We start from the raw sequence: 19142 nt of genomic DNA, 5'->3' as shown, positions 1-19142 counted from the left end.
GTTTCGAAGAGAAAAAAAATCCACAGTTGGGCAATGCCTTTCATTAAGACCAACCAAAATGTCACAAAATAGCAAGCAAGCCTTCAAGTACTCCAGGACTCAGTTTTTTATCAGTTTTTTCCCCACTCTTCTCCCTTCTACTGCTTTGCTTAATAGCCAGCTGGATGAATGAAGAACTCGAAAGCATGCTTGTTATTCTGTGACATTTTGGTTGGTCCTAAAGCAGGGGTGGGGAACCTCAGGCCCAGGGGCCAAATCTGGCCCTCCTGGGGTTCTATAGAAGTCCATGCCCCTTCCCCTGCCCTCACCCCCTTTGTCTCAACCACTGATCATTTGGTGGCTTCCCAGATTTTGTGCAGTCCCCCCCCCCGCCCCGTATATTCTAAATGGTTGACATGCATTTCCTAAGGCTTGTCCTTTTTACCTTTGTCCCCACCTGCTACTGGAATGTGGCTCCCAAGAGTTTCTCCAAAACTAAATTCATCCCTGGGAGTGAAAGAGGTTCCCCACCCCTGTAATACGGGTATTGTCTGACTGTGGATTTTGGAATTCTTGAAATAAGGTCCATCTTGGGAGAGCTTTCCAATAATCATGCTGTCCATCTCCTTTTCATTCAAACTTGGCCATAAAATACTTGCTTTGCAAAAAGGCTTTGGATTCACTCTGTCCTCTCAAGTCACTCAGTGTGATCTGTCTCACCTTGTCTTTATGGACAATTCCAGAGCCTGAGGCTGATTGTTCTCTGTCATATCAGTGAAGGGCTGGCATGTCTGAACAGCTTTCAAACAACTGAAACAAAGATGGATTGCTGAACTTAATCAGGGATATACAGCTTGCAACTTACTGTTACACACACCCCACTTCTCCAAGTGGTGAGACGTTCCAGGGATACGGCACTTACCAGCATTTTGTTTCCATTGGAAGGAGGTTGCTGGAGGCTTATTGACATTAGGCCACTTCTTCCACAGCAGATCTCATTAATACTTTCAGGACTGGCCCTACAATTATGACAAGTGAGGTGAGTGCTTCAGGCGGCAGATGCTGGGAGGCGGCAGCAAGGCGTTGGAAGAGAGAGTTGTGTGTGCCATGCAGCTCACTCTGCACCCCCTAAACTAGCCTGCTGCCTTCAGATGTGGTGGAAAATGCTGTTCCATCACAGCCATTGTTGAAAGATTCAACTGCCAGACCAGTCAGTTTTTGTGCATGGAAGTGGAGTGGGCACGATCTTGTTCTTCACCTCAGGCAGAACTATGTATTGGGCTGGCCCTCACCCTATTGTTATTGATAACAATATTTTTCTGAGGTGGGGCATGAGTTCTGACCACACAACACTGTAGGAAGTTGGAGAGACATTTTGCAAACATCTTAGATTTGCTCTGCCCTGAAGCCCCAAGTTTGGGCGTGACTATGCTACTCTTCACTGTTTAGCAAACAGTACTGTTTCTTTCTAAATTAAAATTGGAGGCATGCTTTGAAGATAGGCATCGGAAGGTGGACAAACAGATGAAATCATTTTATGTGGTAAGTAAGGACAGTCAACTGCATACTTCCAAATTCAGTTGAGACATATCACATGTCCTGCAGTGACTTCCATGACTTCAGAGTATCTTGAGGCACATCTCTTGCAGGTTCCGGATCCTCATTGGATGCCCATCCAAATGCACAATCAGGCACACCTGAGTGAATCAGAGTGTGGGTGCCATCTATTCACAGTGCATTGCTCTCAGTTGGATACTTATTCTGATGTGCATTCTTTATTCAGTCTCTGGGTTTTATTTTTTATTCAGTTTCTCTAGTACAACTAGTACGAAACTCAATTAGCTTTTCACGGAATCTTTCGCGATGGGGGGGAGGCAATCCGGTCCTCCCCCCCAGAATCCTTGATGACCAACTCCACTCCATGGCCAGGCCACGGAGTAGCTGGCCAGGGCCGTCCGCAGCCAGATTTCCAACTGCGGACGGGCTGCTGCGGACGCAAATGGCAGCCGCCGTAGCGGCCGCCATTTACACCCAGCCAGGCAGCCGTGATAGGCTACATAAGAATTTATGTAGCCTATCATGGCTAACCTCCCCCCCAAAAAAAAACCCAGCATAATTTGCATTCCCTACTTTTTGCCGATTTATCTTATGTAAATATTTACGTAAGATAAAACGGCGAAAAGAAGCGGAACACAAATAGTGTAGTGGGCGCTATTTGCGTCCCTTTATTTTTCGCCGTTCTAGCCTACATAGATATTTATGTAGGCTAGAACGGCAAAAAATAAAGGAACGCAAATAGCGCCTACTATGCTATTTGCGTTCCCCTTTTTTTCACCATTTTATCTTACGTAAATATTTACGTAAGATAAATCGGCGAAAAATAGGGAACGCAAATGGCGGCCACCATAGCCGCCGCCATTTGCGTACGCTGCGTTTTGGGGGGGGGGAGGTTAGCTATGATAGGCTATGTAAATTCTTACGTAGCCTATCATGGCTGCAAGGATGGCAATGGCGGCGGCAGCAGCCCAGCCGTAGCTGGCCAGGAGACCATCTACCGGAGGTAGCTGGACCCGCCAGAGCCGCCGCTGGAACCGTTGCCACCGAATCCGCCACATCCGCCCCAGGTAAGTGCTGTCCTGGGGGGAATCCATGGTGGGAGGGTGGGCCGTTCCGCCGAATGCACTGGCATTCGGCCTCACTGAAATCTGTGGCGGAATTCTCCGCCATCCCTAACTGCAACGCAGTGGCAGAGCACACGTTTGGCATTCAAAAGATCTCAGGTTCAATTCCCAGCAATTCCAGATAGGGTTGGGGAAGACTCCAATAAAAACCTTGGAGAGCCACAGCCATTCAGCACAGAGAATACTGAGCTAGATGGACCAGTGAACTGACTTGGCATAAGGCAGCTTCCTATGTTCCTGTGTTCCCAGTTCTCAGCCAGTTTCTGTGTGAGGCTTTAATCCCAACCAAAAGTTTGTTTTCTCAGAGCAGTTGAACATTCCATGCTACCACATGTCAAAGGTTTCACTGCCAAAAGAGTAATACAGTTTAGATGCTGCAGCCTGAATAAACTGTGTAAAGGAAGAACTACTGCAAAATGGCATTACTACATTTTCCAAGGGAAATCATAGATGTGGTGGAGAGAGCAATTTAAAATTATTTCTGTCGTGGCATCAGAGAGTAAATGGAAGCTATTGAAACCGAGGTAATCTCTTTAACTGCTTGATGGGTGAGCAATGTTGTGGGAGCCTCTGTTTTTAAGTTGTAAATCAGATTTTGTCATGCTTGATGTTTTCCCATTTCCTTCTACCTTATCAACACATGAATGTGTGTTTTTATTGTAAGTTTTATGTAAAGCTTATAGCCCAACCTTCCCCAGCCTTGTGACCTCCAGATGTTTTTGACTTCAAGTCCCATCAGCCCCAGCCAGCAAGGCCAGTGATTAGGAATGCTGGGGTTTGTAGTCCAAAACATCTGGAGGGCACCAAGTTGGAGAAGACTGCTGTAGCTTTACCCTTTAGTAGGGTGGCCATCTGTCTTTATAGAGGACAGTCGTCTGTTTGAAGGCATCCTCTATTGGAAGGCCTGCCCATCTAAGTCTGGTTTAAAGATAAAGAACCATCAGAAGGAAGAGCAGCAGAGGCCTTGAAGTTGCCCATCAACAGTTAGCACCTGACCGGCAGACTGAGCAGGCACACAGGTCATCTGGTCATAGTCTTCCACACTATAGAGAGATGTAGTATACTTCTATTTCTGTTATATTAATTATTTCTACATTTCCCTCTATACACATCACGTAGTGCGTATACCTTTTAATCAAATTGGTGTTTGTTTGTTTTTGGTGATGCGTAAATGGTCACCCTACTAGAGCTGTGCGCAAATGGCCTCTCAAAAATTCTCCAGCTTATTTGTGGGCAGAGAAATTGGGGGGACAATTTCCCTGAATTTTTCCAGGGGGAGGAGGAATTCTCCAACAGTTTCTCACAGATAGAGCTCACTGTCGGCAGGGGTTGTAGCACCAGTTCTTTCTTTTTTCCTAAGGGTTTTTGGTTGGTTTGTTTGTTTATTTATTTAATTTATTTGCCGCCCATCTGGCTGGCTACCCGGCCACTCTAGGCAGCGTACAATACTAATAACAAATATACATAATCAACTGGGGGGAAAAAACCCGTAACAAAACAACACTGCTCTAAAAACCATAACCCACCCCAAATGCCCACCTGAATAGCCAGGTTTTTAAAGCCCAGCGGAAGCTCATCAAAGAGGGGGCATGGCGGTGGTCACTAGGGAGGGAATTCCATAGAGTGGGGGCCACCACAAAACAGACCCTGTCCCTAGTCCTCACCAGCCTAGCTGTCCTGGCTGATGGGACAGACAGAAGGCCTACCAAGGCCAATCTTGTTGAGTGGTGTCCCTGCTGTTGTTGAAGGCACTCCTTAAGATAGACTGGGCCAGAACCATATAGGGTTTTAAAGGTCAATGGCAACACCTTGAATTGGGCCCAAAAAAACAACTGGTAACCAGTGCAACTCCTTCAGCACTGAAGTGATGTGGCCTCACCGACAGCTGCCTTTAATCAGGTGGGCTGCTGCATTCTGCACCAGCTGCAACTTCTGAACCATCTTCAAGGGTAACCCCACATAGAGCACATTACAGTAATATAGGCAAGAGGAGACCAGTGCATGAACTACTTGATGGGAGCAGATGGTTAGGGAGATAGGGGCGCAGCTGCCATATCAGATGGAGTTGGTACAGCGCTGCCCGGCTCACGGCTGACACCTGAGCCTCCATGGACAGCTGGGAGTCTAAAATGACCCCCAGACTGCAGATCTGGTCCTTCAGGGGTAGCCGCACCCCACTAAACACCATGTCAACACTACCCAACCTCTGCTTGTCTCTCACAAAAAGTACTTCAGTTTTGTCAGGGTTCAATTTCAGCTTAGTCCTTTCCATCCAGCCACTCACCGACTCCAGACACTTGGGACAGGGTTTCTACAGCCAACCTTGGCAAGGATTTAAATGAGAGGTAGAGCTGCGTGTCATCTACATATTGGTGACACTACACCTCATACCTCCTGATGATAGCCCCCAGTGGCTTCATATAGATGTTAAATAATATTGGGGAGAGAATAGAATCCTATGGCACCCCGCAAGTGAGCAGCCAAAGTTCTGAAGTCTCCTCTCCCAGTGCTACCCTCTGGTACCTGCCAGAGAGGAAGGACCGGAACCACCATAATACGGTGTCCCCTATGCCCAACCCCTCCAAGCGGTCCAGGAGGATACCATGGTCGATGGTATTGAAAGCTGCTGAGAGATCGAGGAGAACAAGGCAGGAGCATTTGCCCCTATCCCTATCCAGAGCTCTCCCCATATAATCCACCAAGGTGACCAAGGCTGTTTCTGTCCCATGCCCAGTCCTGAAGCCCAATTGAAATGGATCCAGATATTCAGCTTCTTCCAAGTGTGCCTGCAACTGCAAAGCCACCACCCGCTCAATCACCTTGCCCAAAAATGTCAGATTTGAGACTGGGCGAAAATTGTTCAAGTCTTGGGGATCCAAGGAGGGCTCCCCTAAGTCTCTCCCTGCAGCTCATAATGAGCCAAGAAGGGCAAGGATCGAGTAAGCAGGTGGTCAGCCTTACAGATGAGAGTACCTTGTCCACTTCCTCTGAAGGAAGAAGCTGGAACTGATCCCACACAACCGGTCTGCTGCTGGCCGCCCCTCGTTCACTAACTGTGTCCACAGTGCGCGGAAGAGCACTCCTGATCCGGTTGATTTTATCTGCAAAGTGCTTTGCAAACTCATCACAGGAGGCCTTAGAATGCGCCATTGGTTCCGGAACAACTGGACCGATCAGGTTCTGGACCACCTGGAACAGCCTCCTGGGACAGCATTCTGCAGACGCGATGGAGGCAGCATAAAAATTCTTTTTTGCTGCTCTTATCACCACATGGTAGGTTGAAGCTACAGCTCTAACCTGTGTCTGATTGTCTTCGGGGTGAGATTTCTGCCACTGGTGCTTTAACCGTCTCACCTCCTGCTTCAGAGCTCGCAACCGGGGGGTGAACCATAGTGCAGTCTGAGCTCTGTTCAGGGAGAAAGGGCATTTTGGAGCTACATGGTCTAATGCCCCGGTGATTGCAGCATTCCAGCCATCCACCAGGGTCTCGACCAAGTGGCTGTTCGCATGCTCCAAAGAATCCCCAAGCGCAGTCAGGAGTCCATTTGGATCCATAAGAAGCCTGGGGCAGACCATCTTAACAAGTCCTCCACCCCTGCAGAGGGGTTGTGGAACCAAGAAGTCCAACTCCATCTGACCATGACAAGGGGGTGGTGGATATACCCCCAATTTCCAGATTACTCCCCACCTCTCCGGAAACAAACACAAGTTCTAATGAATGGCCAGCTACATGGGTGGGCCCAGTTGGAATAGGGTGCAGCTCCCAGGAAGTCATGGTCTCCATGAAGTCCCGAGGCACCCCCCACAAGGATGGCCTCCAAATGTACATTGAAATCCCCCAACACCAACAAGTTAGGGGACTGCACACGCACATTAGAAACCACCTGAAGCACCTCAGCCAGGGAGTCTTGTCATGCAGCGGGGTGGACGGTACATGAGCAGAATCCCCGGACTGCCCTTGGGGCCTATCCTCCAGTACATGCAGTCAGCAACCCTGGTCTCCCGGAGAGGGAGTCTGGTGAGGACCAAGGACTCCCGGTAGATAACAGCCACTCCCCCTCCCCGACCATCAGCCCTCGGCTGCTGCGCATATGAAAATCCAGCCGGGCAAATGGCCGCAAGAGTGGGAGCGGCGGCCTCATCTAGCCAGGTCTCTGTAATACATGCCAGGTCCACACCCTCATCCAGGATCATGTTGTGGATGAGAGATGTTTTATGGGCAATGGACCTGGCATTACATAGCAGAAGTTGAAGGCCAGAGGATGAAGTCACGCATCCCCCAGCCATCCTTCGGCTCTGGACAGGCCCAGAACAGGGACAGATATTATGCATCTCTCCCCTATTCCCCTTACCTGGCATGGCTTGCTCCTAGCGCTCTGCCAGCATCTGCTGCCCAGCCTTGGTATGTTCTGGCCCCCAGAAGTCCCCCCCCCACCTCTGCCAGGTGGACACATGCCTCCCTCACTTCTGCCTATCAGCTGGGCACCCCACCATTAAAATCACAAACACAACCCCAAAGCCCACCATCTACCGACATTTTTTAAAAACTACAACCCAGGCCCTCTGCTCCCTTGTGGCTCCCCTGAGAACTTGGTTCACCCAAGTTATAAGCCTTTCGGGGTCGACCGAAAGCCGTGTGATCTTTCTAGCAGGGAGGGGTCGCGCGAGCTCCCTGCAGCTCCTCCCTGTCCGGCTGATGTCCAGGGCCAGGTTGGTCTCCCCCTTGTAATTATGGTCTTTCCAGGAGGCAGGAGGTGCAGCCTCCCAGTGGCCCTCAGTTCCCCAGCCAATGGATGAGGCCAGAGTCTGCAGTCTGCAGGTATACTGCACTACTCCTGCAAGTGGCAACAGCATCAACTATGTTGAGGCTTCCACTTTTCTGAGGCAGAACTTTGCATTTCTTTTGGTTTTTGAGCTTACCTAATCACTGCGAGGTGGCCGAGGGTGCTGTGTGTGTTTTCTCTCTCTATTACATCTCCATAGCTCTGCAGCCTCCCAGGCCACCTGCCATTCCTGAAATGAAAAAGCCCCATGGGAGGATTACCTCATGATGTCGAAGTGCAGGAAGCTGAGGAGGCTACAGGCTGCCACAGAGATGAGTGTACAATTAATCTGTGTACACTCCATGGCCACCTCATAAATCAGTTAAGCTCCATGGCCACCTCATAAGTAAAGCAAGCACAAGAACCCCCAACCCAACCCATGAGAATTTCTCTGAAATTTCTCCTCCTTGGAATTTGTTTTTGAAAGCAATTTCTTTTCTATCAAATTGAATGAGAATGGTTGAAAAAAATGTGGGAGAAATTTTCCGCACAGCACTATACCCTACTGCCCTTTAGGTCTCGTTCGCAATTGAAATTAAGCCTAATGCATATGTTGATGTTCATCCCTGGTTGTCTTGCTTCCTTTCTGCTGTCTCCTTCTTCTGAAATTGTAAAGATTTCAGATTGTAAATCTGAATTGTAAATTCTAGATTGTAAAGAGAGGGAACTCTAATTTTTTCTCTTGTTTGTTTTCCCCTATAAAGTGCTGTGGATACTGAAGATACTGCATTGTAAAAATAACGACTACTATAGCCTGTTATTACCACCACTACTATATTATTGAGGAAAGCAAACTTTTATTGTATGATTGACTCCGCATGAGCCAATCTGCAGAAATCAAAAAGGATCTTTTAAGGAAAAAGTAGAAAGCTTTGAGAAGTGTAACATGAAAAAGAGAACTCAGAAAAATAACAGGAAAAAATATGCTTTTTGTGTCATTACACAGCAAAGACGCTTACCTTCTATTAAGAAATGCAAAAATAAGATAATTTCCTGCAATCAAAACAGGATCTGTGGGGAAGTGGGGAGACCATGACACAATTAAATGGTTTAATTTAGTTTGGGTTTTGCAAGATGGCCTGTGGTTGAGATGTACATTTGGCAAAACAACAAAGTTGCACAACAGAAACATCTCTCTGCATCCCAGCAAGGGTTTGTTTCCTGGAAGAGCAAATGCAGTGTCCTTGGATAACATTTTGTGATCTTGTAGTACATGATACAAACCTCTCAGGACCTGGAAAATAAGCATTCAAGATTGCTTACAATGTAACCTTATACATGTCTACTCAGAAGTAAGCCCCACTGAGCTCCATGGGATTTCTTCACAGGTAAGTGTGTACAGGATTGCAGCATCAGAGACTGAACTGTGGAAACAAGACAGTAAATTAGATTTCGGAACCAGTATTATACAGGACCCCTTCATGAATCACTGCCTTGTTGTGGCGAAGGGGCTTGCGTAACTCAGTGAAGCCATAAGCTATGCCATGCAGGGCCACCCAAGACGGACAGGTCATGGCAGAGAGTTCTGACAAAATGTGGTCCACTGGACAAGGAAATGGCAACCCACTCCAGTATTCTTGCCAAGAAAACCCCATGGAATGTATCACAAGGCTAAAAGAGATGACGCCAGAAGATGAGCCCCTCAGGTCGGAAGGTGTCCAATATACTACTGGGGAAGAGCAGAGGGAATTTCCAAGTAGCGCCAGAAAGAGTGAAGCGGCTGGGCCAAAGCCGAAAGGACACTCAGCTGTGGATGTGTCTGGTGGTGAAAAGAAAGTCCGATGCTGTAAAGAACAATATTGTTTAGGAACCTGGAATGTCAGATCAATGAATCAAGGTAAGCTGGAGGTGGTCAAACATGAGATGGCAAGACTGAACATTGACATCTTGGGAATCAGCGAACTAAAATGGACAAGCATGGGCGAATTTAATTCAGGTGACCATTATATCTACTACTGTGGGCAAGAATCCCTTAGAAGAAATGGAGTAGCACTCATAGTCAACAAAAGGGTGGGAAAAGCAGTACTGGGATACAATTTCAAAAACGATCGAATGATCTCAGTACGAATCCAAGGCAAACCATTCAGCATCACAGTAATTCAAGTCTATGCCCCAACCACTGATGCCGAAGCAGCTGAGGTTGATCGGTTCTATGAAGACCTACAACACCTTCTAGAACACCTTCTAGAACTAACACCAAAAAAAGATGTCCTCTTCATCATAGGGGATTGGAATGCTAAAGTAGGAAGTCAAGAAATAACCAGGATAACAGACAAGCATGGCCTTGGTGTACAAAATGAAGCAGGACAAAGGCTAATTTGCCAAGAGAACACGCTGATCATAGCAAACCCTCTTTTCCAGGAGCACAAGAGGCGACTCTTGGAGGTGTTGTGGAGATTAGTGGAGGTGAGGAATAGATTTCAGGGATTAGACCTGATAGACAGAGTGCCTGAGGAACTATGGACGGAGGTCCATAGTTAATTAAAATTAAATTATTTAATTTATATGCAGAGTGCATCATGAGAAATGCCGGGTTGGATGAATCACAGGTTGGAATTAAGATTGCCGGGAGAATTATCAACAACCTCAGATACGCAGATGATACCACCCTAATGGCAGAAAGCGAAGAGGATCTAAAGAGCCTCTTGTTGAGGGTGAAAGAGGAGAGTGCAAAAGCTGGTTTGAAACTCAACATTAAAAAAACGAAGATCATGGCATCTGGCCCCATCACTGCCTGGCATATAGAAGGGGAAGAAATGGAAGCAGTGACAGATTTTATTTTCTTGGCCTCCAAGATCACCACAGATGGTGACTGTAGCCATGAAATTAAAAGATGCTTGCTCCTTGGGAAGAAAGCTATGGCAAACCTAGACAGCATAGTAAGAAGCAGAGACTTCACCTTGCCGACAAAGATTCGTATAATCAAAGCTACGGTTTTCCCAGTAGCAACGTATGGCTGTGAGAGCTGGACTGTAAGGAAGGCTGAGCGCCGAAGAATTGATGCCTTCGAACTGTGGTGCTGGAGAAGACTCTTACGAGTCCCCTGGACTGCAAGGACATCAAATCAGTCCATCCTAAAGGAAATCAACCCTGAGTGCTCATTGGAAGGACAGATACTGAAGGTGAAGCTCAAATATTTTGGCCACCTAATGTGAAGAGAAAACACCCTGGAAAAGATCCTGATGCTGGGAAAGATTAAAGGCAAAAGGAGAAGGGGATTGGCAGAGGATGAGATGGCTAGATAGCATCACTGATGCAATGAATATGAATTTGAGCACACTCTGGGAGAGAACGGAGGAAAGGAAGGCCTGGCGTGCTATGGTCCATGGGGTCACGAAGAGTGGGACACGACTTAACAACTGAACAACAACAATTACACAGGAAGAAATTTGGGTGGCAAGTGCGAAAAAAGCTTTATATTAAGGATCCTTCCCATGTAATATTTCATGAGTGCATTAATTCAGTGAGCAAGGTGGAGGAAGGATGAAATAAAAACATCACCATCATCATTAAAAATACAATGCTATTATTGTCTTTATATTTGTAGATTTCATATTTAGTATATTATTTCAAGCTGTAGTAGCAAATTTTAAAATGTTTTAATTGAACTCAAATATTGAGCTATTATTTGAAAAGTTAATGGAATGGCTGATACTATTTTACATACAGTGTTTCTTTTTAGCCGTAGTATATTCTGAAGAAAATAACATAATACATGCATTTGATGTTAAAAGGATGTCATCATACAAATGTCCTCTGATCTGTCTTTTTTCTTTTTAACTTTCATATCTTAGTTTCTGTCAAAAGGAAAGAGTAGATATAATATATTTCCAAAGACAGAAGTTTCTCATGGGAAACATATCTCCTTGGTGGTTTAATTGAGAGGGGACAGACCTTTAGAGGACTGACTTTATATCTGGTTCAGGTCTTTTCCTAGGGAGATCAAGTTCATCACATGGTTATTGTTTTTATCCTCTGATTAGATTACCTAACCATTCAGTAGTAGTACCCTTTCAAGACACCATTAAGTTATTGATTCTTTGTGCAATGTGGCAATATGAAAAATTAATAAAAGAATTAATGGGAATGATGTCATCTTGTGTTTAATCAGGATTCTGTGATTATTATTTTTTGCATGCATATTTCATTCTTGAGTTGTGATTCTTAACGTTTCATGTGATGATAAATCTAAACCACAAGCTGCCTATGCTTGAATTGATTTATCTAAGAAGAATAATTAGTAATGGGATCTGACTAATTGTTGTTTACTAGGTAGGATAAAGGGATGGCTGTTGAGTCTCTATTTTTAATAGCATCTCTAAGAATTTCGCTGCCCTTCAGCTTTCAGTGTAAGATATGCTGGCAAGTAGGTACATATTATATAAGCAAGTGACTGGCCAATGTGGCCATAGGCGTTGGTTGATGGTAAAGTAGACTAGCATGTGATTATGAGCTTTTTTACATGAAGCTGTTAATCAGCTGTATCTACTTTCATTGCAGAATTGAAATCTGAGCACTACACAAGGAGTGTTTCATTTTTTGCTTTTCTGCTACATAACCGCTAGGTGGCACTGTGGTATAGCAGAATAGCACAAATGCACAAGAGGAAATTGTGCTTTCTTTTGCTTTCATAATTAAATGCAAATTTTCCCTTCTCTTAAAAAATTCCTCCCTGAAAGTGCTGGTTAGGCACAGAAGTGAAACTGGAGGGTCACAACATCATCCAAAGAATCCATAAATAACCATGAGTAGGGAATGGTGAGTGCACAATAAATGCTTAGTTTAGAAAAACCCTCTGTCTATGACAAGCCACAGATTAGTTCTTTTTAACACATTAAAGTAGGAGTGGGAAACTTGTGGTCCTCCAGATGTTTTGACCCACAGCTCCCATCATCCCTTACCATTGACTTTGTTGTCTAGGACTGAAGGGAGTTGAGGGCCAAAACCTCTAGAAAGCCACAAGTTGCTCTCCCTTGCCTTCAAGCAATTCAGCCTTACTTCCACATACATTTGTAAAGAGAGAATTTGTTTCCTAGGCTACAATTGTAAAGAAACCCATGAGAAAGGATGCCCCTATGCATCTTTACCCAGAAATAAGTCTTACTGTCCAATGGAGTTTACTGCCTAATAAGTGTATTTAGGATTGCAACCTACAAATTATGTTTTTATACCTGCAAAGAAAGTCCCTCGGAAGAAATTCCCTTATCAAATCAAGTACAGATTATATTAGCTCCCTGACTAACAGATTTTTTTTTTTCATTCTAATGAATGCTTGTTATTTTTGTATTAGTGCAAGCTTTCATTCAGCACCAAATACTGGTCTAGGTGTTGAACAAGACAAAGACGGGCCCTTTCCCAAATTGTGTTATAATATAAATAGCGAAAACAGCACCACAAGAAACTACAACAAAGTCATATTGAGAAGGGTGTGACAATACTTCCAGTTAATCCTATTATCTACCTACAGCTGTCAGGCAGTTTTAATTAATCTTTCTAAGGGAGGAGGCTTGATAGTAGAATGCGAGGTAACCAGAATGATCACATTTTTGTTCACATAATCCTTGATCCCTTTTATTACTTCAGGACATTTTTTCATCTGCTGCTGCTTTGCTTTCAACTGCTGCTCTGTCATGAGGCCACACCCAGGATGCTCAAAGTGGAAATTATCCTATCATGGGTCAATCCCACAGCATGTACCAAAATAAGGCAAGTGTTCATGAAGAGCTCACACAGATCTGTCAATTTTAGTCCAATTTTCTGCTTGTGGTTTACACATGGGCATGGAGGTCACACACGTGGCTGGGATGCAATAGTGATCCTCAGGCTCGTGTCTCCTCCTTTCTCCCATGAGTATAACCTTTAACATGAACCAGGGTGCTTGCATGCAATAGTTTATCCAGGCAGGCCCTGCTTACCTGATATATCACTGCAAAAAGCATCTAACAGTGTAATCCTATGCATATTTACTCAGAAATAAGCCCCATTATGTTCACTGGGGTGAACACCTAGGTAGGTGTGCATAGGATTGCACTCTTAAGTGCTTAAAACAGGATGTTTTGGAACTTCTAATCATTGTGTACACACAGTCCCCAGACTGATTTCTGATTTTACTCTGTGGACTAGAAAAATATTAATTGCTTCTTCCCTGGGGATTGTCAGGGCTACAGAGAGGTAATCCAGTCTTGGGGCACTCTTCCAGCATCCTTCCAAATGCTGTCAGTAGAGAACACGCCATATTTAGGGATGTGGACTATCATCGTAAGTGGACATGACAAGGTTCTCATGCTGTGACAAAGTTACCTCTTAATTCAGTTCTACATTAATCCCTCTTTTAAGAACAACCTTATGTTTATTTCCTTACGGAGATGCCTTTCCATCTCTTTGCTTTGATCTGCTGACAAACATATTTTGGCCACCCCCCAGTTCCTAGAGGTAAATGTGTTTGATTCATTCCTTTTTTCACTAATTTTGCAATTCCAACCTGTTTACATTACTTCAAAAATAATGCACTATGGCTTATATGGCTATATCAAAATATGTGATTGTAGCTCTGTCACTTGTATATTTTAGATCTTTTGGGGTGCTTCCAGGTGAGGCTTTTATCATGCCATTGCCCTGTCTCAATCACAGAACTTTACATGGGTCCCAGATGTCATTGTCTTCAACTCATAACCCTAATGTGTTTTCCTACCACTTCTTCCATCTTTTCTCTTACCACAGAAAAGCTATTAAGAAAGAGAAGATAGAATAGTTGCAAGATGCCTTCTCATGGGTAGTTCTAGAAGCCTTCTGTGTGGAAGCACCCTCAGTCTTTACTGTTACACAGTTCTTTATTTCATTTGTTACAGCCTGATTGCTTCATTGCTTCGTTCGTTCGTTCGTTCATTCATTCATTCATTCAAACTTCACCCTTAGTAAAGTCTTTGGGTGCTTTCAGATGAAGCTTTTATCCTGCAAGTGCCCTGCTGAAACATGAAATTTTATGGGGGAGTCCAGGTGATATCATCTTCCATTTGTAACCTTCCCATGCTTTTTCACTGTGTTTCCCATCTTTTTTCTTACCAGAAAAAAATCATTGAGAAGGACAAGACAGAATAGGTACACAAAATACCTTTTGATGTGTAGCATTAGGAGCCATCCATTTGGAAGCACCTTTTGTCTCTCCATTTATCCTTCTCCTATCTGGTCTAGATAAACTCAAAGGCATGCCTGTACGTTGATACACACGTCAGTAAATAGATGTGAAATAGCAGCAGTAGTCATAACAGCAGTAGTTGCTGTAGCAGCTGCAGAACTGAAAAAGAAGCAATAAAGTCTTTATCCTCTGTGACTGTCTGAACTGTTGTGGTCAAAGGGTTGAATGGATATGCAAGAGGGATTTGGATGAGGTTCAGCCAAGGTGACATGAATGTACCCAATCCTTTACACAAGATTAACAAATGTCTCAGGAATCTGTTTACCCTTCACTGCACTGCTCCTTCTCCTCTCGAGATCAGTGAATCAATTCTTTTTGAATCAAGGGTGCTGTTTTTTGATGGGATATGATCCTTTTATAGCATTCTACCAACTCAGAATGCACATGGGGGTGGGGGTGGTGTGGATTGCTGCTTGAATGCTGCCCCTACCCAATCAGCCTAAGGAAGAAGAGGATTCTAAGCCACATTAGAGAGTTGGTGTAGTGTAGTGGCTAAGGGAAGGCTCCATGATTTTTGGCCAGCCACACTTACCAAGCCAAAACTGGTTGCCACATCCCTTCTCTCCATCTCCCTTGATTGGCCATTGCTTGGCAGAGGTGGTCGGAGTGCCTCCCCAAGCAGCAGCCAACAACTCCCTTGCAGCAGTGGCCAAAGAAATCTCCACCCACCCATCTTTCCTTTAGGAAAGGCAGATATGGAGTAAGCCAGCTTGGGTGCTACTGGATGTGGTAAACAAAACCATATGCTTCATGGATGTTTGTAAGCCAGAGATGCAGAACCTCTGGCCCCGGGGGCCAAATCTGGCCCTCCTGGCTTCCCCAGAAGGCGCTGTCCTTTCCCCTGAACACCAATCATTTGGTAATTTTCTGGCTTTTGTGCCCCCCCCATTCTAAACGGTTAAAATTCCTTTAGCCAGCCTTGCTGGAAGTTGTAGGATGTTTTTCTGTTTAAACATGCATTAAGCTTAAGGATTGTATTAAGCTTAAGGGCATGCATTTAGCTTAAGGATTGCACCCTTAAGCTAAAATATGCTGGAACTGGGGGGGGGGGGAGTACCCCACCCCTTTTGCCTTCTGCAGCACCCACCATGGGAAGGCAGCCCCTGAGAGCTTTTCCAGTAGAGAATGTGGCTGTTGGGCTGAAAGTGGTTCTGCATTCCTGTTATAAATATATGGGTCACAGCTAGGGATGTATGGATTGTGTAAAATCCATTCCGTCTGTGTTTCATGGATTGTCAGGCACCTTTTGTTCTGTCATCTGCTCATTGACAGAACTGGTTTTTTTTTTTTAAAGTTTCTCAATTTGCACAAAAATTGCACAAATCTCCCTAAATGTGCATTTTTACACTTTAACCTATGGGGGAAATGTGCATTTTTGGCTGGGTTTTTTATTTTGCATACCTCTCTATTATGAAATTTGTGCAAAACTCCAGGAAGTTAGAAAAATGGTCCACAAATCTGCGGAATCTACCCACCTGGGGAAAAGCTGGTCCACTGCAGAATCCATGGGTCAGATTCATAAAAATCCAAACTCATTGGGTTCCGTTGCAGATTCCTCTGACATCCCTAGTCACAAACAGTGTTAGCAAATGGGTGGCGAGGGCAAAGAAGAAGGAAAATGGCACCATATAGAAGCCTCCAAAGGAATGAAAGGGTGGAAAGCAGCAAAGAAAAACCATGACTGTTTGGCAAGGTAATTATTCCCCCCTCTCCCCAATAATTTGTTCCGCTGTATAGAATGCAGGCAGTATTTGGTGTGGCCTGTTTTAGGCAAATGGACTAGGATGGCATCCAAAATATTTTGACAAAACTAAACATGTGCAATTCCCTACATACACATGCACAAACCAACAAGACTTTTACTAATCCTGTAACCATTTTTTTAAAACATCCCTTGAAATTCCTGCAGATCATTTTACCTAAGCAGGAACCTGTAAATTTACCTCTGATTTTATGTTAGATGAAATTTAATGGCAACTCTAGGATAAACGGAAATCAGACCTGCATAGTTTTTCACAGACATGAAGCTGTGTAGTGGCAAACACAATGAGATTTTAAAGGAAGGAGATCCCAGTAAGTTGGTTAATGGGGATTCTGTCAGATTTGTGATTTGTTTCTGCATTGCTGTCTCCACAGAACAATCGAACCTCATCATTGTTACAACATGCTGGTCAATAACTGCTGTGTAAAAGCCCTTTTAAAAAACCCCGAAAGGCTCTTAAATATTCTCACTTGATTCTTGTGGTTAAACTATGGGCATCCTCTACATTTAGATGTTTCATTTTATTACTTCCATAAATCCACTGAAGAACATCAATGGTGGTAGTTGAGAGGGTGGAGGGAATCAATACCAAGACGCTTGGCTATATATGGTGATAGTCATCATAGTTTTCAGAAGTATACCCTTAAAAGCAAACCTGCAGTAAGTGGAAGTAATGGCCAGATGGAAAGATTAATATTACAGTACTAGTAATGTGTGTTGTCCATTACCAGAATACATGCTCAATTGAAAATTCCAGGGAGTCTGGTTGGGCATGTTTTCATGTTCAAGAGGAAACAATGGATCCTAGTCTTGTTTGATTCCCCCCCCCCCCGCCGAAAATGTGAATATGAAATGAAACTAATTATAGTTGGTTGGGACATAACAAGAAATATGGCCGAAGAAGCAGAAGCTCTCATTACATAGAGCAGTGTTCAGTTTTTGCTTTCTCTTTTGAAAATAGGTATGCTGAAACTTAACCCACTTCCAGATCCTGCCCTTTGACCTGGAGGGTCTCCCCCTTTAATATCAGATGTGTTGGGATTTAATTTTATGCTGATGGAAAACTTGTTCTTTGTTTAAATCAGTTGTTTTTTAACATCTTACACTCAGAGAACTCTTTCTTATAGGGATCTGTGTGCTGCCAAGGATTCTGGGGAATAGAAATATTTCAAATTAATTAAATAACTGAGAAACAAGGCAGGGGCAGGAGACGGATGATAGAACCATGGGAAAGAAAGGTAGGGAAACTCATAGCCGTATCATCCTTTGTGGCTTCTAAAAAGACAGGAAGGTGTTGGGGACTGAAATATGACAACTCTACCTCTGACAATAGAACAGACATCATATTCCGGACCAAGATACTTTTCAAAGAGTCCAGGATAGGGAACTCAGCCTGCATCCAAATAACTGTGTGACTAAAAAGGGTGAAACTAAATATTACATTTAATACACAGCATACAGCAAAGTCTGTTTTTTTCCTTACTCAAAATAAGTGTGGGGAACCCCGTCCAGATCAGTAAGTGGGCAGGTGGGAGATAAGGGGCTTTAATCCTTTGCCCCCTCTGTGTCCACAGTTATCCAGATTGGGGATGCGCACACCCTCCCTTGGTGCCTGCAATTTGCATGGGAAAGGAAGTCCCCATTAAAGTGGATGGAGACTTTTTTCCTATGTAGATTGCAGAAATGGGGCCCCGATCCTGCAGAGAGTTAACTACTTCTTCCCCCCATGGTAGGGTTCCAATACAGATTGGGTCCCCCACACTTACTTCTGAGTAAGAAAAAAGAACTGATGTAGCTGCATGCTACTTAATAAAGGTAAAGTGTAATTTGGCAGTAAGTGTGACCACAGGAACTTTTAACTTGTGTTTCTTGATCAGGAGCCCCCTATGTTGCATGTGTGCTGTTTTTAGCTTCTGTTATATATATACCTTCCCATAATTGGGCGGTGAGGGGATAGATGATAAGTCCTTCCAAGCTCTAGAGTTGAGCCAGATAAAATATCCTTGCATTTAATCACTTCCATTTAGGATCACCATTCTGTGGGGGCTCCTGAGCCTTTAACAGGTGCCGGATTTAAAAACCCAAACAGAAACATTCTACATCACTTGTTCCATATCTGAAAAAGCTGCTACATTTCTGCCCATCAGCAAACAGTTAAAGTTGCAAATATCACTAGCGAAACCCTCTCATTTTCTTCACAGGCTGCTATATTTTTTCTTCAGATTATTGTTCACGCTAATGTCAAAGCTATTTAATGCTTCATAACTGCCTTTAGGCAGTACCCAGGTTAGCTTCACCCAGAAACTCTTGTCTCTGTACTTCAGTTTGTTAACTAACACCAAAGAGGAACGTTTCATCTAAAAATTATCAAGGTGTGTCTTCTTTCATTAAGCTTAATGCAATGAGCTCTCCAAATGACCTTAAAAACCCCTCAAAGCAGAATACTTCTGTGTCCAGTGGGGTAGCTCTGTGTTGCTCCAAAATGGTCACTTCAAGGTCAGGGACAGAGTACCCTAGGAGGCTGAAATGTTTCCCACTGTTTTTTTTAATATTGCCCTTTCTGATGTCAGATTGTGTCCATGTATTTTTTTTTTCCCGTAGAGCCTGGCCTGTTTGCCCTATGTAGAATGCAGAAGGAGATTGCTGGCAAATGATGGCATATATCACATTGGAAGATGTGCAGGTGACTCCTGATGTTGTAG

General features: G+C 44.2%; 1 protein-coding gene across 4 annotated transcripts in view; it reads left to right on the top strand.

Moving 5' to 3' along the window:
• The window catches only part of SLC16A12 (solute carrier family 16 member 12), an 81873-nt gene that overhangs the window by 15418 nt on the left and 47313 nt on the right, over window positions 1-19142 (top strand). The window contains exon 1 of one of the 4 annotated variants that reach the window (XM_084845789.1): window positions 13067-13189. The exons of the other annotated variants lie outside the window; for them this stretch is intronic. The gene's annotated coding sequence lies outside the window, so the exon portion shown is untranslated. Of the gene's footprint in view, window positions 1-13066; window positions 13190-19142 lie in introns of those variants that run through there. 4 annotated transcript variants of the gene reach the window in all.

The sequence above is a fragment of the Heloderma suspectum genome, chromosome 3 (genome assembly GCF_057233095.1).
Source record: "Heloderma suspectum isolate Gila_16-S chromosome 3, 16-S_ref, whole genome shotgun sequence".
NCBI classification, from domain to species: domain Eukaryota; kingdom Metazoa; phylum Chordata; class Lepidosauria; order Squamata; family Helodermatidae; genus Heloderma; species Heloderma suspectum.
Note: the sequence above shows the minus strand (reverse complement) of the source record. Positions and strands in the feature narration are given on the sequence as shown.